The following is a 23,896-nucleotide window of genomic DNA, read 5'->3' on the forward strand; positions in this document are numbered from 1 at the left end:
GATCACCAATTTGTTGTATGCTACTCAAGTCCTGTAAATCTATTAAGAAGGGACCTTTTGTGCAAATTGATTTGCACTATATATTGTACACTGTATGGTGTTGAATTTCAAACACATTATGAAGATGTTGAATCAAAATGGCAAGACAAGAAACAGCTGTTGGATTGCACCCTTTAAGAAGGGATTTACTTCATGATTTACATGATACTGTAAAAAAGTAAGTGATTTTTCAGGGTGAGATATCGGACTAATCAAAGGTGTAGAACCAGTCCGAATAACAGTAAAACAGAAAGTAGTGTTTCAGAGAATGCCATACACTCCATTGATTGAAATAATTTTTGAACTAGGATTTTCTAGATAAATAGTTGGAAGTCCTTGCAATTCGCCGATTATGGGTTTACAGAATCCTAATGGCAAGTATAGAATTGTACAGGATCTTCGAAAAAATTAACAGCATCGTTGTTCCATGTTATTCTGTGGTACTGAATCCAGCTACACTATTTCAGATTCCCTAAGATGCAGAATGGTTTGCTGTAGCGGATCTCTGCCAGGCCTGTTTCTCTATTCCATTCCATGAAGACAGTCAATTCCTGTTCTTTTATGTGTTCCAAGATAGAACCTTTCAATCTTTAATCAGATCTTGAAATATAATCTTGAGACTTTACAAATGCCTTGCAGCTTAGTTCTTGTGCAGTAAATTGATGACCTAAGTGTGGTGTCAAGTACACAAGAAGCTTGTAAACATGACACAATTGCTTTACTGAATCATTTGGCTAAGAATGGGTACAAAGTGTCACTGAGTAAGTTGCAATGGTACCAAAAAGAGGTACTGTATTTTGGACATCTCATTTAAAAAGGAATGAGACAGGTGTCTGTTGGAAACTTTTGCTCACTTATAAGCCCCCTGTAAAAGGTATCCCTGGTATTAAGGGCATTGAGGATAAAGAGGATCGCTAAGGGCTGCAGTAGGAATTGTACCACCCTAAGGGACCCCCTCACCAAACACACACACACTGCCACTGCAACCTGTCTGCCTCAGTGCAGACGAAACTGAGGAGTCAACTTGGCACACATCCCTGTGTGCCATGTCCAAAGACACTGCATGAGATATAGTCAAGACACCCCTGAGCAGGCCCTATATCTTCTGTGAGGGCATATCTGCATGAGCAGATATGCCCCTGCAATATCCTTGTTGATTCCTTGATATTGTAAGTGACCAGGGAAGCCATAGTAAGGACATGGTCTGGTCACTTTTCATTACGAGTTCCCCAGCTCCATGATGGCTTTACTGAAGCAAACATTTCATCATAATAAACCCAGTGTCCGATTTATTAGAAATTGCACACAGAGGAAACCGTAGAGGGTTCTCCTGAAACCTACCAAACCTTAGTGTGGCAACAGACTGGCCTAAGCCAGCCTGCTACCACCAGTGTTCTGACCTCATGGGGTGAGTCTCTGCGTGCTCAGAGGTCAAGGACAATGTCTTTCCTGGGTAGAGGTGTTCACACCTTTCCCGGGGCAAGAAACGCCATCTGTGGTGGGGAGTTTCAAAGACCTTGCTGCCTTTGTAACACACCCCCAGCCTCTCTGGTTAGATGGAGAAGGGCCCCCTTCCTTTCCTCACCCCCTCAATTGTTGGAGGCGGGGTGAAGTACACTTTTTGTTGCCCACTATCTGGAAGATGTTTGGACGTATCCAATCAGGGCTGGGTCTATGCCCCCTCCCGCAGGAGGTGGGCATAATAGAGGGTGTAGACACCCCAGGTAAGGGGCTTGTTGGCCACTCCCTATTACTCCCTTTTAATGTCCCTAATCTAGTATTTACATGGCATTCCCAGACTCTGAACTTCAGTTAATGACAACCTAAGAAGAGCCGCACATGACAGAGTTGCACAAGCAGAGAAGACTGCAGAGAACTACTGACTTGGGTGTAGCCCTACGACCTGTATGCTGACCTCGACTATCCTATGCCAAAAGGTGACTCGGCCTGTAGCCCAGCGACCTCCAAAACCTTGGGAGGACTGCCTGCCTTTGACAAAGATCAAGATCTCCCAAGAACAGCAGACCTGTTCTCCAGACCAAACTTCAAGTAAAGGCGTCTGTGACCTGAAGAACCGCAAATCCCTGCTCCAAGTACCACCTCTGCACCCGAAGCCTCTGACCCGAGTCCAAGTGGCCCACCTGTCCCTGTGAGGTTCCCGCTAGAGCCGGAGTCCCTCGTGGGTTGACCCCTCCCAGACTTCTCGATGTCGCCTGCAACCTCTGCATTGAAACCACTTCATCCGCGACCTGCTCTGGTAAGATGTTTCCGACACCAAAAGATACCCCTGCACTTGCTGTCCCTGAGCCTTGGTGAAGCAGACCAAAGGTTTTCCTACATCCCCGAGCATCCCAGCTTACATCTCCAGTCGTTGGCTACCTTACACCGGCCTCCTTGCCTGTAACCCTTTTCTGATTTTGCTTTTCTCCATTGTTTTACATTGGGCAACCAACCCTGTGTTGGCACCCTGCACCCTGCACGCGGCCACCCCAATGCCACTGATGGTGTAGGGTTGGTTCTGTTTTGGAACCTTCCCAGTGCTTACTTCAACCCCTGGAGATTGGCTCTTCAAGCTGCTGCTACGTACCTGTAAGCAGCCTATGTTCAATTGCCCCATTCTTTATTGAGTTTATTGGGCACCTGACACCATATTTATCCCCTGCACCGAGCAGCCTCTGTGCAGCTGGTCGTAACCTGTTGGTGATGAACTTAACCTTGCCCAATACGGACCTTAAGTATGAAAATTGCACCAAGTGTCCACTTTTGATAATGAAAAGTATTTCCATTGCAAAACTGATTTGCCTAAGACAAAGTTCTGTGGTTCTACAAAATAAATATAACCAAGTATTATTTTTATAAATTGGTCTCTGATTTATTCATTGAGTGTGTGTCTCATTTATTGCCACTGTATGTACAACAAATACTTCCCTCTGATAAGCCTAACTGCTCACCCACACTACCTCAAAAGAGAGCATTAGTATTATCTATTTTAGCCTCTGTAAAGCTTTTGGGGATTCACTGGAATGTCTGCACACTATACCTCTTTTTGGTATGGTATATAAAGAGCCAGCTTCCTACAGTGTCACAAGGGAGAATCAAAGCAATTTTGAAGATGAATCCACCCAATAAGCAGAGAGAAATAAAAATGTTTCTGGGAATGGTGCATCATCCGTTTCCATAGGACACCAACTACTTAAAAGCGTACCTGGAGGTAAGCGAAAGTCTCTGTCATGCCCCAGCACTTGGAATACCTGATTACAGTAAAATGTTCACTTTGTTTTGCAATGAGAGGCAGGGCTGCACTCTCTCAGTGCTTACTCAGTTGCATGGAGATTCTTGAAGACCGGTGGCATATTTTTCAACTACTCTTGACCCTGTTGCTGCAGAAGGGCCTGGTTGCCTTAAAGCGGTTGCAACGGTTGAAGGCAGTAGTTAGAGAAGCATGAGCATAGTTATGGGACATCCTCTTACATTGATGGTCCCTAACTCTGTGGAAATGTTGCTCACTCGTGCTAAGACCCAATATTTGATGGGGATGACTGTCTCTATGTTAGAAATGTATGCACCAACCAATACATGACGTGACGTCAAGGATGAACCCCTCGAAGAGCCCAACTAGGTAATATCTGTAGACAGCTCATGTTTAAAGAATAATCAGGGGACCCTGTGAGCAGGTTATGCTATTTCTGCAATTCAGGAACTGGTGGAAGCCTCCTGGTTTTGAGGTGCTCCTCTACACAAGTGGCGGAATTGATTGCCCTTATAAGAGCCTGCTCTCTTTCATCACATATTTATGACCAGTCAAAATGGCTTTGGTGTGCGCCATGGTTTGGACAGTTGTGGTCACACAGGGGATTCATGACTTCATTCGGATTTTGAGATTGTTGCATGTATTAAAATTGCCACAAGAAATTGCAGTAGTTAAATGTGCAGGCCACAGTTGTGCAAATGATTTTGTTAGTGTTAGAAACAGATATGCTGTTGAAATTGTTCAATATTTTGCGATTGTGGCATGCTCTTTTAACAGATAATACACCAATTAATCTGACGAGGACATCCCCTTTTCAGTGTTGTTGTCAGTAGCTGATAAATGGGAGGAAATCAAAAGATTGCAGGAAGATGTTTTGGAGGCAGAACAGCAAGGCTGGATCGGAGCAGGATTGCTAAAAATGTGAATGACATTTGGGTTTCAGCTGATGGGACCTGTGTTACCTGAAAGCCTGTTATTTCCCATGAAGAGACATTTTCATGGCACTGTACACATCAGAAGGGAAGTAATGAAGAGATTATTTAGACAGAACTTGTTTACTCCCAAATTCAGAGTTTTAGCTGAATAACTATACCATAAATGTATAATATGTCAGCAGAATAATGTTGGAAGAACAACTCATGTAACACTGAACCACATAGGAATATTAGGAGGAACCTTTAACAGGATGCAGTTGGATTTTATGAAAATGCCTGTTTTTAATGGGCTTAGATACATCCTGGTTATAGTGTGCATTTTTTCTCAAAGAGCGGAAGCCTACCCAACATGGAGAAATGACAGCCTCACTGTAGCCAAACTGCTGCTAGGAGAACTCATACCAAGGTTTGGATTTCTGGTTTCTCTGGAGTTAGAATGAGGGCCCATTTTAATAACGAGGTCCTCCAGAAAGCTGTGTGTAGCACTTCCAGTGGAACAGAGACTGCCTTGAAGCATCAGGATTAGTCAAGCAACTTAATGGCACACTAAAATCACGTTTGGCCATACGTTTGGGCATCTACGTCTTTGAAATGGCCAGATACTTTGCCATTAGCTTTGACGAGTCTTCGAAGCATCCCTGACAGAAGGACAGTATTGTCTCCACATGAGATACTTATGGTTCGTGCTATGCGAATACCTGCTGTGCCTGCAAATGCGATTGTTAATATCACAGATGACATGATTCTTGTCTATAGAAAGGGGTTAGCTGAGCTGTTACTGCCACTCCGAGTCAGGAGCAGCGCCACAACCATAAACTCGGTGACTGGGTTCTTGTTAAAAACGTGGGTCAAAGGTGGAAGGGACTAATCACTAACACTGCTGTGAATAGTGCTGGGATCCCCAATTGGGTAAATGCATCTCACACCCCGAGAGTGACATGTCCGCTTGATGAAGCAGTGACATTTGAACCAGGTCCGAGACCTCCTGTGTTCATCCATCCCAAAGCACCAGAGGGCGATGACGTTCAACAGAATTCCTCACCTGTCCAAGTTCCTAAAATTTCACAAAGTGGTATAAAAGTATCCCCTGAAGATGAAAGTTTGAGAACTGAAAGTAGTTGACCTATTGGGTTGCCACCAGAACAAACGAATGATCCTGGTGAAGGAACAAGCGCGAGGAAGGAAAGACTACAACTGAGATCGGAATGACCAAGTAGCAGGAGACAATCCAAATCTAGTGTGTCAGTTGAATGCATACCATAAACCATATTCAAAGAAACAGAATCCTGTGGTAGAAATGACACAAAAGAAGATCAATAGTCACCAAGGAGATCCAAGAGAGCACGATTACCTTGCCATAGATATTCAGCACTTGAATGAACCTACTACACAGAGAATGTGCCTAATGCAACGGATCAAGATCCCAATAAACTGAGATTATAATCACATGAACCTCAGTGACATGCTACACTAAGACAGCATTTCATTCAAACACTTGAGACAATATTATAAAATAAGACCTGCTAATCTATATCTAGTTGATTCAATTCAGCGAAATCTGATTTTACAAATAATGAACTTTGTCTAAATCAAGCTATAAAGACGGTGGTAAATTAACATTACAACAATTCTTTTGACAAAGACAAATACCAAGAAATTTGAAGAAATCCTTAGGATGAAGGTTGCCATAGAAAAGTGGGGTTACCACACTTAAAAGAAGACCTAGTAAGGCTTGCAGTGCCTAACAAAGGTGATTGTATATAAGCTGAATGAAATAACAGCAAGTTAAGCATCAAAGGATTTGCTCAGTTTGCAGAAGTAGAAGTCAATGCGGGTGTCTTTTCTGTTTGGCGAGTGAAAACGCGGGTCCCATTGTGCAAGAAGACCGGCTGAAGGACTCCAGTATCCAGGCTGCACCGGGTCCAACTCACCTGCCGCGAGTGTGGGGGAGGCGTTGCCATCGCTCTCAAAAGAGCTGCCTCTGCCCCTGTGCTGCGGGTGTCTTTTCTATTTGGCGAGTGAAAACGCGGGTCCCATTGTGCAAGAAGACCGGCCGGAGGACTCCAGTATCCAGCCTGCACTGGGTCCAACTCACCTGCCCGAGTGTGGGGGAGGCATTGCCATCGCGCTCAAAACGTTGCCTCTGCCCCCCTGCTGCGGTGTCTTTATTGTTTGGCGAGTGAAAACGCGGGTCCCATTGTGCAAGAAGACCGGCTGAAGGACTCCAGTATCCAGGCAGCACCAGGTCCAACTCACCTGCCGCGAGTGTGGGGGAGGCGTTGCCATCGCGCTCAAAACGTTGCCTCTGCCCCCGTGCTGCGGGTGTCTTTTCTGTTTGGCAAGGGAAAACGCTGGTCCCATTGTGCAAGAAGACCGGCCGAAGGACTCCAGTATCCAGGCTGCACCGGGTCCAACTCACCTGCCGCGAGTGTGGGGGAGGCGTTGCCATCGCTCTCAAAAGCGCTGCCTCTGCCCCCGTGCTGCGGGTGTCTTTTCTGTTTGGCGAGTGAAAACGCGGGTCCCATTGTGCAAGAAGACTGGCCGAAGGACTCCAGTATCCAGGCTGCACCGGGTCCAACTCACCTGCCGCGAGTGTGGGGAAGGCGTTGCCATCGCACTCAAAAGCGCTGCCTCTGCCTCCGCGGAGCGGGACGCGGCAAAGGGTGGGCCTGTCTGTGCCTGTCCGTGACTGGGAGAGACTGGACTGGGCCCCCTCATTTGACTTTGGTAATAGAATATACTTCTGTATGTATTGCTATTTGCTGTTAGATACAGTCGTGGGGTTTGCAATATTTCAGCTAAGTGGTAGCTCCTTTTAGGCTGCTTATTACACACGCCAGAGCACACCAGGTATAACCGTAGCAAAGTTTCTAGCTAACAATGGGAAAATCCTCACCTTCAAATATTCGACCCATGACAAGGCAGAAATCTAAATTACCCGGCCTGGTCACCCATTCCATTACGATTGATAAAATGCTCCAACAAGCTATCGGTGCCGTATCCAGCGCCATTGAAAGCACAGAGAGGCGCCTCTCGCTTACCCCTTTGCTTGTATCCGATTCAGTGGACCAAGAGCTAGAGGTTAATCACAGTTTTTATACCCGCACTGCTGCGACCGAAATTTCTATCGCAGAAATATCATGTGCACAACCTCCACCTATGGAAACCCCAATGCTTGAACACGCTAAGGGCCCCAAAAACACCAAAAAAGTTAGTTTGAGACAAGCGAAAGTGAGGAGAGGTAAGATAATTAAGAAATCGCAAATAGTCGCAAATGAGGAAAGTGAGGGAGCCCAGGAGGGTACTGACATAGTTCAGCACTCACAAACTCCCCCAGAATGGGCGTGTCACTTGTTAGCAGATCTACAAATGAACCTAGAGAAATGTATTAAATCCCAGTTTAAAACTGTCTTAAGTCGGATAGACAAAGTCATCACCTTGTTAAACACTAAGGGACATTGTGTGGGCGGGAATATCTGTGAAGTAGTAATGAAGAAGAATACCACTACCATAGACTCTGCTATCCGAGAGAACAGTTCGCCCCCAGTAGCCCATGCACCTTCTATAAGTTCCTCTGCAGTGAGGCTTCCCCTTGAATTGCCCTTTACCTTAAAGCCCAAAACAATGGCTAGTATCCATAATGAATGCATAAATGAAGTTAATACCCTAACCTCACCATCTAACATCCAGGCGTAAGACAAAGGCACGAACAACCGACACTAGTACCTACTGGTCCTAAAACAAAATCACACCTTAATGATACCAACACCCATCTACCCTGTTTGAATTTGCCACCAGCAGCATCCCCCTATGTAGTTGTTCTAGCCGGGGTCCCGACACTAAAATCAGACCAACCAGAATCTTACCCTGAACTAAAAAACAAGATCACTTTCTGGTTGAATAAGAACAGACCACTCAATGGCCCGAGCAGGGAGAAATACTGTTTGCTCGCAGGGTTAGCTGGGCCGGGTCGAGGTGCAAAGATATTTTGGGGGATTGTATAGTGATCAACTTTAGGGATCGAGGGGTGGTCACTCATATACTTCAGTGGGGGCGTGGGAACACATCCGGTACTATACAGTCGCTCCCACTAGGCTATTTTTACCAACCTGATGTGACAACGTTTATGGGAAGACTTGAATACACGACAAGGAAACTGGTACGTCCAGGGGCCACAGGGACTACCAATCTCTATCTGGACCGAATGTTGGGAATTTCAATGTCTCTGTCAATAATAGATTTAGTTGAACTAGTGATTGACTGCAAATTTCGCCACTGACTCAAACAAAGATGCAATCACACTCCGATGGTATGCGCCCAGAGCCGACCAATAGTAAGGATAGACACAATGGGAGGGAGGTACTGAGTGCTCCTACTGCTCTGCAATTACTCGCTGAAAACATAGAAATTGCGGGCTATTTCTCTAATCAAGCTGAGCTAGTAAGGAGCCCCACCACTGCCCCTGACACCTTGGTAGTCGAGTGCCCCAACATCAGGATTATATCCTGGAACATCGCAGGAATTAATTCAAACTTGGACATTCCCGACTGGGGGGAATACATAGACACGTTTGACCTGTGCCTGTTCCAGGAAACTTGGGACTTGACAGCGCCCCATAGAGCGGGATTTACTACATTGGCAAACCCCGCTTCTCAGGGCGCCAGGGGGAGACCGTATGGAGGTCTCTGCATTTGGGTGGGCACCCATTTAGGCTGTTCTGCGAAATTGATTGACACCCAATCTTCAGATATTTTGTGTATTCTTTTATCCTTTGTCAATGGTCCCAAGGTGGCCCTTATCAACGTGTACTCTCGCCCTACATCAATCACGCAGACATCACATACTCTGACTCTGCTTGATACCCTGCTCTCTTCCCTTCCCGACTCTGTGTATATAACGTTTTAGGGGGAGTCTTCAATTGCCATTACGAACCATTGCCCGGCATTAACTCTATTACCCACGATGAAGATTCGGTATGGTCCATTCCAGAATGCAATATGTATCCTGTTCGTGGCTGGACCCCCTTAGGGGTGCAGCTCTATAAGCTTACAGTCTCCCATTCACTCAGAGCATGCAATGGCAGATTTCCCCTGCATATTCCTGGTAATTTCACTTACAACAGGCCGGGAAGTAGCTCCACCATAGATTACATTATGGTTAGTGTCGAATTCTGGAGCTGCATAAAAAACTTCAGGGTAAGCTTTAGGCCCGACAGTGATCATAATTCACTGGTCTTGGAATTGAAATCTCTCGTGGGACACAGTAAAAAACATCCTTCTGAGGAGTCTGTCCCCCTCTCTAACTTAACAGCTGTTGATGGAGGGAGAAGAGTAAGATGGACTAAATTTGCACAGGCTGAGGATAAGGTTGCTGAACTATACCACCTTACTATTCCTTTTTTAGAGAACGCTTTTAGCCTGCCAAATGACTGCCTTAGCCAGGTCTACCTTTCCTCCTTTCACAACATCCACCAAGAATTATGTGGCAAATTAGCGGGTTTCTTTTACACTATCGCTGGCTTTAAGGTCCGAACTCACAGTAACAATCTATGGCATAATAAATCATGTGGTTTAGCCAAACGTGACCTACTTGCGGAAATTAAAAAGGGAACTCCCCCAAGTATAAGAGTTGCTAGGGCTCACTATAAGAAAATCACTGCTGAGGCGAAGCGGGAATGGGAGGCGGACAGATGGGAGAACATTAAATCTGCCCTTGACAATCGTGACCTAAGGACCTTTTGGAATCTTGTTAAATCTGGCAACACTGACGGAGCACCAGCAATCGAACCTAATGTTAGCGAAGTTGTCTGGAGCCTCCATTTTAAAAAAACTATATTCTATAGGCATCGAAGATGCTTCTTCAGACTCTCTAGTCGCTTCTGCGAACCCCAGTGCTCCACCCGTTCCTAGCAGTATAAACAATAGTATTCCTCCTTGTACTATGCAAGAAGTAGGGGTGGCTCTGGACTCTTTACTGCCAGTGAAGACCCCGGGTCTGGATAAAAACCTTGGTGACCTGTATCATAGCAAATGTAAGGTTTGGGCTCCCTATCTATGTGTTTTCTTCAACGCCCTTCTTCAGGGAATTAAGTTACCTCCAACCTGGCTGGGAGCGGAAATTGTGCCCATATTTAAAAAGGGTTCTTCCTTAGATCCGGCAAATTATCACCCAATCAGCCTAATAGAGGTCTCTCAGAAACTATATGCACGCTTTTTATTAGCGAGATTGCAGTTTTGGATGGAGGAACATCAGATCCTTACAACATTACAAGCTGGATTCCGGTCGAAGGTTTCTACCATCGACCAGGTATTCAGACTGCAAATGATAAACTGGAAGACTGTTATCTTGGAAGGGAGTAGCTTGTACCTTACTTTTGTCGATCTAAGATCGGCGTTCGACATGGTACGGCGTGAAAAGCTCTGGGCTATAATGAGAGCCACCATATTTATGTGACCAGATCGAACGCCTGCATAAGGAAACATACACAAGGGTACGCTTTGAGAAAAAAGGGGAACTAACAGCCCCATTCCCGGTGGAAAAGGGGGTCAGGCAGGGCTGTGTTCTGGCCCCCACACTCTTTTCCCTCTTCCTCAATGGCTTGATTGCCGATCTTTTGGCCACAAAAGTTTTGCGATTCCCCCCGGCTGGCGAACCGTAAGATTCCTGCACTTATGTTCGCGGACGACACGCTCTTATTATCCAAGTCCCCTATGGGATTGCAAAGGACTTTGATAGAGTTCTGCAATTTTTGTAAAAATAGAAACCTTGAGATTAATCTCTCTAAGACTAAATATATGGTTTTTCATGCAAAGACTCTCAATTGTCCTCATCCCCAAATTAATGGGATTGCCTTGGAGAGAACGTCCACTATTGAATACCTGGGGGTTAGTATTAATGACGAAATGGACTGGGGGCCTCAAGTAACAAAAGCAAACCTTAAATTGTTACAATCGTCTGGTGGTATTCTTAAGGTTCATAACAAATGCAGTTTGAAAATGATGAGCCCCCGGTCGAAATATGGGAATGGGGAAGCTACCATGGCTCCAGCACATTAGACACCTTTGTACCAAAATTGGGAGACCTAACCTCCGGAACTCACCGGAGGACATATGTCCCCTTATTTCCAAGAAATCACTTTCCCTGGCACTAAAGGAATACAATTTGGCGTGTCTAACACAGAATAGTCGATTGGGTGCTCTAACTAACAGGTTTTTGGAGGTCAAATACATTCACAAATTTGAGCAGACTCTGGACAATATTCAGCCCCTAATGGCAAAGAAACTTTACCTGCAGTTCAGGCATGGAACACTCCACTAAGGGCCTTAACTAACAAATTGAGAGGTATAATAACCACTCCTTTGGGCTGTCCGGGCTGCTCAGAAAAGGAGGAATCGGACCTCCATGTTGTGCTATTCTGCCCCCTTTATATAAAAAAGCCAGGGTAAGGTGGATTCGGCAATTATGTAACAACATGGGTCTCAGGAACTATTTAGTAGTATATCGGATCCTGAAATATTATTCATCCCCACTGATTGCCTTCGCCACCTCAAGCTTTCTGTTTTCAACGTGGTGCTCTCGCAGAGCTAGGATTAAGGTTATAGAAAGTCTGAGAAGTTACGCTGTAGCAAATCACCTGCTAGGAATGATAACCATCCCTTGTTTTTTTTTGCCAGTTAGTGTTTGTTTTATGATCCCTTTTCTTACCTTTATTGCTATTTTAATATTTTAATGATATGTCATATTTGCATTTTGATCTCATTTATATTTTTAATTTGGTCCCATGTAAAGCTTTACACTACTCTTTGGACTTGGAATTTTAATTTTTATACTGTGTTTTGTACTATGCTTTTATGGTTGAAATCTGCCGAAATAAAGCTTTATTGACTGACTGACAGAAGTCAATGCATAATATTGAATCTGTCTGCTGCTATATTCTACTAAAGGTCTAACTGTAGAAAAACATGTGTTTCCTTTCCAGGGCTAAGTGTAGAATTATAATTACTGTTACACTGATCATTGTTATGTTAGTATTTGTTGTTAATTTAGTTGGAGTTTCACCCGTGAGATAGAAACTCCTGCATCTAAATCATCTGCATGTACACTAGATGAGAAAAAATGAAAAGCTTCATTCATAGATGCCTCAAATGCACATTTCACATCCAAAGTTTATTCTAGAGTAGTTCAGGAATAAACCCAAGCTTTAGATGCTAAAGACTGTTATGTTTGTGCACACTTACCTACTGCAGGTGCTGTGGCTGTAACCTGCCATCTCATTCCACTTTCATATGCAGTCACATACATTATATATGCTTAGGAGCGTTTTTAATGTTATATTTCTAAAGTTCCCTTTCATAAAAGAATGAACCCTCATCCACAACCTAATTATATGGAGGTAGCTTGGTATTTCTTTAAATCCCTACAAAGATAGACGCTCTGAATAAAATTTGACAAGTATAATGAAGGTATTAGAGAAGAAATGCCACCAATCATTAGAGGAAAGGAGAGTTCATGTGTTTAATAAGGCTAGTAATGAAGAATAAGTATTGAAGAATGTTTGGAAAGAAGAGAAATATGAATATAAAAAGAAGATTATATATCTCAAATTAAAATTAGTTAGACGACAGAAAGGAAAATTATGCGTTTATAAAAGGTGAAATCAGTTCAGGAGGATACTCATTGAGATAAGTACTGTGAACATACATTTGAAGTTCTTAGAGGGCCTATTCCAATATCAACTGGAGAAGAACCAGTTATTCCCTAAAGTCTCTTGTTTGTGGGCTAGATGCATATTCCCAGTTGCCTGCTGAATGGGAGGGTGTTTGTTATTTAGCTTTATTATTCCCTAAAATGTATCATGGAAACGACATAGATGTTCTAACAATGACTCCTCCTCATAGACATACATGCAGCACCATTGATGGAACACAATTAGTGGGTGATATTATTTTGGCAATCATTCCTGTAGGAGTGGTAGTTTTAAATGACAAGAAAATCAAAAAGCTCTCTAAGTTAGCCACTAATTCAACTGGTGCTTTAATATCCGTTAACTCAGCATTAGCAGCTTTTAGATCAATGGTTATACATGATCATTAGCTTTGGGTACATCTTTGGCAGAGAAAGGCAGTCTATAAGATGTTGAAGGCTCAACATTGCTGCTTATATCTACCCGACAAGAGTAAAAGGATAGAAGAATTTGCAATGTTCATTTCTGACCTAAAAGCTAAATTTGAAACTTTAACAGCAACCAGTATGTTAGGAAACTTAGGGAAAGGACCTTCTGTTGTAAGTAACTGTTTGGAACTATACAGAGCAGATTTGTAAGAGTCTTGTTAACACCTATATTATTTATTTGCGTTTGCTTAATATGCATATTTGTTTTGTATAAGGGATTAGGGAGTTACCGTACAAAGAAGAAAAACACAGAAAGAGAGGACAGAGGAATGTAAGACAGAAAGAATAAGGCATACAAGAAGCTTTGAGGAGTAAGATGGATGACTCAGCATGGAGTAAAGGTGTACCTTAGAGATTCATTTATGATAAAATTGTGATGGCTAGTCTACATGTATATGTATACTTACTGAAAAAACCATACATTTCAGGCACGTTATAGTTATAGTTAGAAATTAGCATTTAAAAAACCATAGGAATTCATTGAAAAAACAATAGGTTTTAGGGACGTTATAGTTAGTTGAACATTTCACTCGTACAAAACCATAGAAATTCCCCCGTTATAGTTACTTCAGCTAACTATAACTCGCGCCCCCGCAATGCACTGCTGATGACGTCACATATTACATCGTTCATGACAGGGTCAGTGACATCACTGATGACATCTCAAATGACATCACTGATGACATCATCCATGTGATAATCTGATGCACGTCCTCACACCCTAATATAACCTTTGATGCACCCACTCCAAATTACAGAATACTATTTTTGAAACCATGGGCACACCAATACCACTTACTACATTTCTACTCACTGGTTCTTAGGACTACACACACATTTACTAATTCACCCATACAATCACTCATAGACGCCCCTTTTTACACCTCTCTGCAACGCAACTCTGTTGCGCTTACTGGACGTACCTGGTGGGTAGTTGGCCCCCAGGGACCCTCAGAATTCAGGGGACTTAATTCCCCAACTTAAAACGCAACACAGGGCGCGTTTGCACACTTGTCACATCAGACCACGCCCTGCAAACGCACCCCCTGATGCATTGTAAATTGGGGGATTAAGCCCCCTTGAGTCCTGAGGGTCCCTGGGGGGCAACTAACCCACCAGTTACATCCAGTAAGCGCCACAGAGCTGAGTGACAGAGTGATGTAAAAAGGGGACGTGGCCTTGGACCACCTCTCTGCAACACAGCTCCCTGGCGCTTACTGGAGGTACCTGGTGGGCTTGTTGGCCCCCAGAGACCCTCAGGGTTCAAGGGGCCTTAACCCCCCAACTTTAAACGCACCACAGAGTGTGTTTGCACACTTGTCACATCAGGCCACTCCCCCTCTTTGCACCACTCTGCAAACGCACCCCCTGGAGCGTTGTAAATTGGGTGATTATATAAGCTTGAGTCCTGAACGTCCCTGGGGGCCACCAACTAGCCCACCAGCTACCTCCGGTAAGCGCCACAGAGCTGCGTTGCAGAGAGGTGTAAAAAGTGGCGTGGCCTCTCAACACCTCTCTGCAACGCTGCCCCCTGGTGCATACTGGAGGCACCTGGTGGGCTAGTTTGCCCCCAGGTACCCTCAGTATTCAAGGGAAATTAATTCCCCAACTTACAACACGCCAGGGGGGGCATTTGCTGAGTGCTGCAGGGAGGGGGGCAGAGCCTAGCAGCGATGTCAGCCTTTACATTTTTTTTTTCAAAGGGGGGCTGTGTGGCCCCCTTTCTTTAACATTAATTGGGGCTCTGGGGACCCCATCGCCCAGGGCATGCTCTTTGTCTTTACTTTTTTTTTTTTAAATGGGAAGGGGGCCTCCCGAGGCCAATTTCAGCCCCAGGGACTCCATCCCCTGGGGCATGGCCACATATATATATTTTATTATATATTTTTTATGGAGGGGGCTGCGTGGCCCCCTTCCTGAGGTCTCTATTGGTCCTGGGGACCCCATCCCCTGGGGCAGTGCCTCTTTTATTTTTGTTATTGAGGGAGGGGGTTGCGTGGGCCCCCCTCCCTTGGCCAATTCTGGTCCTGGGGACCCCATCCCCCGGGGCATTGCCACATATATCATTTTTTTTAAAGGATGGGGCTGCGCGACCCCCTTCCTGAGGCCTCTATTGGCCCCGGGGAACCCATCCCCCAGGGCCGGCCTTTATTTATTTATTTATTTTTATTTGGGGAGGGGGGCCGCGTGGCCCACTACTGGGCTACTTCTTGCCCGGGGTCCCCATCCCCCGGGGCCGGCCCTATCAGTTGGGGACCATGGGGGGGAGTCCCAATGCTCCCACGGTCCCGCCGGCTCCCCGCCTCCTGTGGGAGCCGGCATTGCTTTTCCACACGAGGAGCTCCCGTCCTGTCATAGCAAACAGCAGTGCACCAGTTTAGGTACAGATAGACACATTCATTTTTTTTTATTAGGCACTGGGAGATGAAGTGATTTGTCCAGAATCACAGGGTGTTAAGCGTCGTTGCCGGGACACAAACCTGGTTCCCCAGCTTCGAGGTCGACCGTTCGAGCCCTAAGACTACATATTAAACCAAAGTAAGGTATAGTGTGCACAGAGTCCAGGGAGTCCTCAGGGGTGTAGCAGAGGCTAAATTTGATCAGTAATAACAGCTATCTTTGCGGTAGTGTGGGTGGCAGTTAGGCTTATCCAGAGGGTACGTTACGCATTGATTGTATTCACTTAATTAAGACTGATGCACTTAACAAAGACTGATGAACACAATCAGAGACTGAATCCAGACCAATTGGGTAAGTATATAAAAGGTATACTTGTATTTTATTTTTAGACCCAAGCAGATCTTTATACAGGTAGGTAAAATATACTTTCAATTGTAGACCTTTACACAGAAATACAATTGAAGATGGATTTGCAGTTGCTTAAGGTTTGTATCACATTAAAATGTAGTTTGAATTACACTGTAATTACTTTCAGGTTACCTTTTAGTTACCTTTTGACTACTTTGAGTACTGGGGGGGTGCCGCTCGTAGTCGTGAACTGACTCTACCTTGCCCTGTGTTTCTTTTTTAAGGGCTGCCACTTGGATTGTGGGATTGTAGCTGATTGAGAGCCTTACCCTGCTGCCGCTCATTGCCAACTTTTAAGACTTCACCGGGGCGCTCACGGGGGAATGGGACTGCGAGGCCCAGAAGTCTTTGCGCTGCTGGAACATCGCGCACCTGGTGCCTCTTCCCGCCCCTCCTCCTTCTCTTCCTATTTGAGGAACGCCCCTAATGCAACCGCGGGACGTGCGCGGGCGTGCGCCGGGCTAAGCCCGCGCAAAGGGCGGGCCGTCTACGGCCGTCCAAGGCCGACCTAGGCCGGGCAGGGCCACCCTATTTGATTCCCGGTTAGCCTGTTAGGTTGTGTATTTATTTGTCCATTATTGTGCTGCATGATAGATTTACCCACAAAGAGGTTAATCTATTGTAATATTAACTAACGGTGAAAGGTGGGCCAGCCACTATGGCCTTACGATCAGGGAAAACTAGACTGGTTACTCTGAATACAAACGCTGGACTAGTTACAGGTACTTTGGACCAATTCTTTAAAAGGACCACCAAAATACTAGAGAAGGAAATAGCCCTCACCGAAAAACGTTTGTCGCTTGATATTTTGACTGGTAAGCGGTCTTCTTTGGGGACGATTGGCTCAGCTATAACACCGGTTGATGGTAATGAGTTGGCCCCCTTGGTAGTCACTAGCCCTATACCCTGTCTATTAGAAGACTTGGCAGTAGGTTCAGTTAGTGGCACTACATCGAGCCTAATCGCATTGGGTTCTTTTTCTAGTAATGAAAGCAGTAAAACATCAACACCTATTTTATCTACCTCTCCAACCTCCCTTTCCCTGGTAGTACAAGCGAAGGGGCGGGAGGGGGATGTGGGGGAGGAAAATGAAAACGCTTCTCTGACTACTAAACCCAAGAAAAGGAAGAGAGGGGAGGGTCATAAGAAGAGTAGTGGTCAGTTAGTAAGAAAAGCACCTAAAAACAAAATCCCAGGGTTTCTCCGTTGTTGGTAGTTGAATCTACATCCTTAAATTGCACCTTAAACAATCAGGCTTCATCTCAGAACCAACTGCTTACCAACGACGATCTATTTGCCAAAATGGAAACATTAGTAAGGTCTCTAATATTGCCTTTGATTAATAGAACTAAGGTAATTACTGAAAAACTGGATCACCAGAAAGAAACCGTTAAAGGGAATACACTAAAGATGGATGTGCTGATTAAAAACATAAGAAGTAATCAAGGGGGAATCCGTCCTGCTGCTACAGCAGCTAAGGCCAAACCCTCTAAAGTAACACACTCACTGGTTAATAAAACTGTTGAAGGTCAGCATGTGCAACCAGTCTTGGGGGATGAGGGTGCTGCAATTAAGAAAACTTCACGTCCTACTGTGCAAAGGCTGGCTCCCCCACCAAAGCTTTAATTTCCAATAGTGTACTCAATGGTAAACAATCTACAGAAAAGAGTCCTCTTTCGGTGAATCTCCCCCCTGAATCAACTCCCCTTACTATTATTTTAACAGAGGTGCCAAAACCAAGCCCAGAATCCCGTGAATCAGATAGAGAACTTAGGAATAAAGTCATCTTCTGGCTCAATAGGAATAGGCAATTACCCCCGGGATCTAATACAGAGATTTTAGGTGGGAGGTGGGTGGATTGGATAGGCCAGAGCACAAAAGACCTCGAGGGGGATTGCATAATTGTTAACCCAGAGATCCCTGGGTTGTAGACCACATACGTAGGAAACCGCGTTTTGGTCGGTTAGGAGATATTCAATCGATAGGCCTCCAATACTTTTACCCCCACGCAAATTCTAGATTGCTATCCCTGTTACAGAATTTTGCTGAAGGCAGACACTCCATTAATAACAGATTAGATAGGTTTCCCCATCATTTACCCTTAAGAAACAGGTTTGACCCCCTTAGCGGTATGGAGGGTGTGGAATGACTCTGGAATGGTTGTATTTCAAACAAGGGGGTCAAAGTTGATATGGACAAGGCTAAGGTTAGGACTTCTACCCCAACAAAGAGCAGTGATGCTGAAGATATAGTCCCTCAAGTCACGTGGGCCTGTAATACAACTTATTCTCATGAAATCCTAATAATTCATACAGTGGCCCATGGTGGAGAGAATGGCCAAGTAGAACATATGCCATTGGTATCGTTGGCTAATAAACATGTTAATACTGGTTTAAATCAGCTTAGTAGAAAGCATCCAAAAAACCCATTACAGCGACCCTTTGAGGTGGTGACTAACACTATAGGAACAATACAGGTTGAGAGCAGTATGCCCCCGCCAAAAGTGACAATCTCCTTAGGTAATGGAATTAGTGGAGCTGAGGGTAACATTTTTCGTTTAATTTCCTGGAATATAGCTGGTTTGTCTCGGAGGTTGGAGGACTCCACATGGTTAAAATTTGTTCAGTCCTTCGATATACTTTGCCTCCAGGAATCTTGGTATAGAATGGATTTTAACCTTGATGGCTTTCAAATGTTTAATGTTTATGCTGAGCCCGTACAATCAGAAAGAGCTAAGGGTGGTCTTATAAAAGCCATGTCGGTAAAGTATAATCTTATAAAGACTACCTTATTGACTGACTCCCCTTGGTATCAAATTCTTATGATTAAGGCTCTATTCCCAGTACCGCTGCTCTTAATAAACTGGTATTACAATATATTTGATGCAAACTCCACCACGGTCATTGAGAAATTACAGAACGAGATTGTTAATGTGAGTAATAAAGTTTTCCCCCTTTTTATTGTATGGATAGGTGATTTTAACTGCATATTGTGCAGATTTAGTGGGACAAGAGCTTGTGGCATGTTGGAATCAAGTGATCAGCCATTGGCTCATTTCACTCATACAAAACAGGGGGATGCCCTAAACAACATTGTCATGATGAACGAACTCTGTGTCCTGGACATGCCCAGCTTTTCTAGACCTGTGGGTATACCCACTTTCCAAGGATCAGGGGGAGCGACGAGTACAATTGAATTCGCTTTGGTCTCCCTCAGGTTTGCTCATCTTATTAAGGATTTCCAGATTGATGTAAATCCCGCTAGTGATCACAACCCCCTAATAGTGAGTTTTAACCCTGTAGTTGGGAGTAGTCAAACCCCGGAACAACCGATAATACATAGCCAGAACCAGGGAGTAACTTTGAAGTGGGACAAGGTAAATGAGGGGCAACTGGAGTTGGATATTTTCAAGGAAAATAAGGCGGGTATAGAAGCTTATCTGATGCCCACAAATGAACCAGATGTAATAATTAGAAATTTTGAAGAACTCTTAGGTAATGTGGCTACACACCTCCTAAAAATTGTGAGGAGGAAAAAAGAAAGTGGACCTAAATGGTTCCATGGAGAGTGTTCTGCTGCACAATCAAGTTTAAAAAAGGATTTACATCAGGTACCCCGAGATGTCGAGCTTGTCAGGAAATCTAGGAAAAAGTATAGAGCCGCAATTGATAGACGTAAATCAGAATTAAGGGCCATAGCCTGGGAAGATCTTGGAAAAGCGGCAGAATTGAGGGACACTAGGCTCTTCTGGGAAATAATAAATCGACCTTTTTTAAAGAATGGGGACAAGGGCAATATATTAGTGCACATTCCAGAGGAGACCTGGGTGTCACACTATGGGAAATTTTTTAACCCAAACGAGGTGCTGCTGGCTATTGATGATGGGGGTTGGAGATTTTAATCTGGAGTCAGCTAAAGAACTTAGCCTTTCTATTACCTTGTCGGAGATAGAGGTTGCCTTGAGGATGGGCATTCCATTAAAGGCTCCTGGGCCGGATTCAGTACCTTTAGATCTCTTCAAACATAACCCGGAGGTATGGGCACCATTGTTATTAAATGTTTTTAGAGCAATTGTGGTGGGGCGTATCCCAATCTCGTGGCATGAGGCGGTAGTAGTACCGATTTTTAAAAAGGGCGATAAGGGTGACCCTTGCTGCTACCGGCCGATATCCTTACTAGACGCCTCGTGTAAACTAATGGGTAGAGTGATATTGGCACGCCTTGAAGCTTGAGCAGAATCTGCAGGTACCATAGTGGACTCACAGTACGGGTTCAGGAAAGGTAAGGGAACCACTGAGCAGTGTCTCAATTTGGCATTAATTATGGGTAAGTACATGGGGGCCAAGCATAGTTGTATTCACTTGGCCTTCATGGACTTATACAGTGCCTTCGACACTGTATGTAGGGGTAAGCTGTGGCAAATGATGGAAAACATGGGGTTTGAAGAATCATTAGTGACTCTGCTTCGTAGACTCCATGCTGCCACCTCAGTGAAAATTAGATATGGCCCAGGAGGTGAGAAGACAAATCTAATTCCATCCACCGAAGGTGTTTGCCAGGGTTGTATTTTGGCTCCGTTCTTATTCCTGGTATACACAACGGTTTAGAAAGTTTTCTGCTAGATAGCGGAGCCGACTTCCCCCAAGCAAATGGTAAAAGGATACCGATGTTGTCCTACGCAGACGACACGGTTTTAATGACCCTTACTTCCAATGGTACGCAGATTACCTTAGCTGCCTTTGAGGCCTTTATGGGTAGTTTAGACCTCAAGGTTAATTTTGCTAAATCGTTCGCTATGACTTGCGGCCCGAAAGGTGTAAAATCTCGTAGGTACATGGTAAGAGACTCAATTATTGCAAAAGTTGATAATTTTACCTATCTTGGTAACCTTTTTAATAAAAAGTTAACCTGGGACCCTTTAATATCAGTCAGGGTACAAAAAGCTACACAATCGGTCGAGGCTCTGTTTCGTTTGCTAGCAAATTGGGCCAAAAACCGATCAGAGAATTAATAACTTTATATAAAGCTAAATGTCTCTCTGTTGCCGTATACGGGGCAGGCGTATGGGGGACTCAAAAATGTGATAAAATACAAGTCATGGAAAAAAATTTTTTAAACGGTTGTTATGTGTCCCACCAGGTACCTCTAATAACTTCTGTCATGGGGAGGTGGGCATTGTTTTTGTGAGTGAGATTATTCATTTGTCGCCTTTGTTGTTATGGTCTGAAGTTTGGCAGTCAGAAGAGTTAAAATTAACAAAGGAAATCTTGCATGACTGCCTTAAACTTGATAATTCCATGAATATTCCGTGGCTTAGATATGTCAGGGACACCTTTAATATAATTGGGTTAGGGCACATGTTCCAAAGTCCAGATACGGCTGGCAAGGATTATAAGCTAATAATCAAAAAAGCTTATTATTCCAGCCAAGGCACTCTGAGAAATGGTGAGAACGCAGCATATAGGAAGGACAAGCTGTACCAGCAGTTTTACTTGTCACATATCACGCACACTCAATGGCGTTTTCTCCTGACAAGGTTTCGATTAAATTCTTTACATTATCTCTTTGCTTTCCCAAAACAAGGGGGGTGGTGTGAGAGGCTACCCCCTTGCCCTTTTAATAGTAGGATCTCACAAAACACTTTGCATCTTATTCTTTTTTGTGCATTGTACAAGGATGCAAGAAACAGGTTTATTAAGCCTGTCTTGTTAAGCCTTGGATCTCGTTACTACAAAGAAGGCTATGAGTACCTTTTTGTCCTTGTCAACTCCAGTGATTTGTAGTGCTGTGCTTAGCTTTATCAGAGTGTCTCTTGACATTAGAAACAAATATGAATCCTCATAAAAGCGATAATTGTTTAGCTAAGAATATAGTGTGGACTTAAGATTGTAATGCACTTTATGAAAAGTTTTATAGATGTGTCCTGTCTGTTTTGAACTTCTTGTAATTTTAAAATGTAAAATAAGCTAAGATACCGGCATTTGTTTATGTCTGATTTCGCTGTTTGCGCTGATGTCTGGAGGCCAGCATGATACTTCTTAGTTGAAACGAATGTGTGCCTGATTTAGAGGCACGTAATTCTTTCTTTTTAAACACCTTCTAAATTGTTTTTACTGCTCATTTGTATCCTACCTGCTCTGCTGTGTGCCCGGTCTGACCTCTATTCCCGTCCCTGGTCCGCCGCGGCGTGTGCCGTTTGTTGCGGAGGGACAAGGATTACCGGAACTATCGAAAGAGACTGGATTGGCCAGCGTCATCTCTTGCCCAAGCCCCCTTCCACATTTAAAGAGTTGTGAGGCGCGGACGCGCGCAGCTAAGATACCGGCATTTGTTTATGTCTGATTTCGCTGTTTGCGCTGATGTCTGGAGGCCAGCATGATACTTCTTAGTTGAAACGAATGTGTGTCTGATTTAGAGGCACGTAATTCTTTCTTTTTAAACACCTTCTAAATTGTTTTTACTGCTCGTTTGTATCCTACCTGCTCTGCTGTGTGCCCGGTCTGACCTCTATTCCCGTCCCCGGTCCGCCGCGGCGTATGCCGTTTGTTGCGGAGGGACAAGGAATACCGGAACTATCGAAAGAGACTGGATTGGCCAGCGTCATCTCTTGGCCACGCCCCCTTCCACATTTAAAGAGCTGTGAGGTGCGGACGTGCGCAGCGGCGCACCAAAGGCAAGCCCGTCTGCGCCCGTCTGCGCCAGACCGCTGCCTGCTGCCCAGATTTCTGTCTGATACCCGCTATATGCTGAGGACCGTTTGTGAGATAAACAGAGCCACCATGCTAACTTATACTAGCGAGGAACTAAAGAGATGCAACCAAGGTAAAGCTGTTAAGCTACATTCGAGCTCCCAACCTACACAGTCACCCATGCCCCCTGGGAAGCATCCCCTCTGGGAGCCGTATAGAAATCTTCCCATATCCATCATAAAGGGTAGCGCAGAGACCAGTCTGCTAACTAGCTCGTCAAAACCACTAGTTAGGAATGATCCCGCAGAACGCATGATTATTTCCGCACTCTATCTGAATGCTCGTTCCATACCCAAACATGCCATGGAGGTATGGAGCTTACTTGAGGCACACAGGCCCGAACTCTGCTTCTTTACAGAAACTTGGCTCCATAGTGGCTGCCTTTCCCTCCAAATATTTCGTCACATGGCTGGACAGGGTGGGGAAAAGGGGAGGTGGCTTAGCAATAGCAGCCAGATCCCCCATTAAGATCAAGGTACTAGAATCTCTGTTCTGTCCCACACTCGAAATCATGATCGTGAACATACAGCTTTCCAGTTTAGATAACTGGCGGGTTGCATTACTATATAGACCCCCGGGTACGAAAACAGGCTTTGTTAATAAACTGTTAGAAATAGTAGTTACCCATGCCCTAACCACAGAGAATTTTATTTTATTAGGTGATTTTAATTATCATGCAGAGCTTTCCGTCGATCCTGAGACAAGTCACCTAATAAGGACCATGGAAAGCCTTGGCCTGTTCCAGCGAGTTAGTGGCCCCACTCATTGTGCAGGCCACACTCTTGATTTAATTTTTACGAGTTCCCTTACACTAAGCATTGCTGACCCCCTCCCAATGATCTGGACGGATCATTATCTTTTAAAGATTAACCTCCCAGGTAAAATTCCGGCCATTCCTGTGAGTGGCCTAAGAATGCGGATCCGCCCATGGCGGAAACTTACCT

Source organism: Lissotriton helveticus, chromosome 1_1 (genome assembly GCF_964261635.1).
Source record: "Lissotriton helveticus chromosome 1_1, aLisHel1.1, whole genome shotgun sequence".
Lineage (NCBI taxonomy): Eukaryota > Metazoa > Chordata > Amphibia > Caudata > Salamandridae > Lissotriton > Lissotriton helveticus.